Genomic DNA, 2074 nt, shown 5'->3' on the forward strand with positions numbered 1-2074 from the left:
CTTGAGCCACAGGCGCCGAGCCTGTTCTACTCTTTTTGAAAAATATCTTTTGTTTGTTTTTTGAGATAGAGTTTCACTATGTTGCCTTCGATGGAGTGCTATGGCGTCACAGCTCACAGCAACTCTTGGTCTTAAGCGATTCTCTTGCCTCAGCTTCCCAAGTAACTGGGACTGCAGACCCCTGCCACAACACTGGCTATTTTTTTGGTTGCAGTTGTCGTCGTTTGGCAAGCCTGGGCTGGATTTGAACCTGTCAGCTCTGGTGTATGTGGCTGGTGTCTTAGCTGCTGAGAAAAATATCTTTACATCTTTTGCCTGCTTTGTTTCTTCTTATTGTTGTTTGCATTTTTTTTTTTTGTTTGTTTGAGACAGAGTCTCCCTCTGTTGCCCTGAGTAGAGTGCAGTGGTTTCATCATAACTCATTGCATTGTCACACTCCTGGGCTCAAGAGATCCTCTTGCCTCAGCTTACCTATCAAGTACCTTACACGCATGTGCTGCCACACCTGGCTAATTCTTTTATTGATAGCACAGATCACATCTTGCTCTTGCTTAGGCTGTTCTCAAATTCCTGACCTCAAGTGATCCTCCTGCCTCAGCCTTCTAGAGTTCTAGGATACAGGCATGAGACACTGCCTGGCCTATAAATTTTTTTAATTGAATCTATATTTTTGACCCTTATTGAATAGTTTCTTTACTTCAGATTAATATGAGAATACAAATGATTAGGTTACATTGTTTGTATTTGTTAGGTAAAGTTGAAATTGTAGTTGAGTCCTTCACCCAGGGCATATGCTATATACCTTTACATCTTACGTATGCATTAGGTGAAAGCTTGCTATTCCTCCTCCTTCCTCCCTTTCCCTCAGACCTACAGTCTTTCATTAGTCAGTGTTTTATATTTCTTCTTTTTTTTTTTAATTCTTTATCTTCAGTGAAACTTCACCAGCAGGATGGGATTTTTGTTTCAGAAGAATGATCAGCAAGGGAAATATAGAATGGTAGCAGAATTGGGAGTGTGAAACAAAGGGAAACTCTTCTGTGACTGGTGTTCCTGAGCATTCTCACACTAGAGCTACAGACTTGCTGATACCAGTAGAATACAGACTGCTTTGGACATGAAGAAATACTTTGAAGAACATGACACTCTCTTCATGAGACTTGATTCTCCACAGTTTCATAAGATGATAAACTAAGCAGGGACTTAGTTATTTTGGGAAAGAAACTTAATTGTTTATGTGATTGGTGGATAAAAATAAGAAAACACAGGTTCAGCTGGGTACAGTGGCTCATGCCTGTAATCCTAGCACTCTAGGAGGTCCAGGTGGGAGGATACCTTGAGCTCCGAAGTTTGAGACCAGCCTGAGTAGGAGTGAGACCCTGTCTCTACTAAAAATAGAAAAACTAGCTGGGGGTTGTGGCGGGCACCTGTACTACCAGCTACATGGGAGGCTAAAGGCAGGAGGATCACTTGAACCCAGGAGTTTGAAGTTGCTGTGAGTTATGATGATGCAATAGCACTCAACCCAAGTCTGGTTTTATTTATTTATTTATTTAAAGATGGCGTCTCACTCTGTGGCCTTGGGGAGAGTGCCTTGGTGTCATCATAGCTCATAGCAACCTCAAACTCTTGGTGGGCTTAGGTATCTTCTTGCCTCAGTCACCTGAGAAGCTGTCTGCCACAACCCTTGGCTAATTTTTCTATTTTTAGTAGAGACAGGGTCTCACTCTTGCTCAGGCTGGTCTGGAACTCCTGAGATCAGGTGATCCACCGTGCCTGGCCACAAGACGTCTTTTAAATGGAGAGATTTCCCTTATTCTCCTGAAGATTTTAATATTTAGAGTGGTTTATAAATTGCTATTCAGTAATAGTACTTAGGCCGGGGCAAGGTCGCTCACACCTGTAATCCCAGCACTCTTGGAGGCCAAGGTGAGTGGATTGTCTGAGCTCACGGGTTCCAGACTAGCCTAAGCCAGAGGGAGACCTCATCTCTAAAAACAGCTGGGGCGGTGCCTGTGGCTCAAAGGAGTAGTGTGCCAGCCCCATATGCCAGAGGTGGTGGGTTCAAACCCAG

General features: G+C 43.4%; 1 protein-coding gene across 2 annotated transcripts in view; it reads left to right on the plus strand.

The window, feature by feature from the left end:
- The window catches only part of FBXL20 (F-box and leucine rich repeat protein 20), a 129637-nt gene that overhangs the window by 117986 nt on the left and 9577 nt on the right, over positions 1 to 2074 (plus strand). The window lies entirely within an intron of this gene.

The sequence above is a fragment of the Otolemur garnettii genome, unplaced genomic scaffold (genome assembly GCF_000181295.1).
Source record: "Otolemur garnettii isolate 467f Iridium unplaced genomic scaffold, OtoGar3 scaffold00018, whole genome shotgun sequence".
Taxonomy (NCBI): Eukaryota; Metazoa; Chordata; class Mammalia; order Primates; family Galagidae; genus Otolemur; species Otolemur garnettii.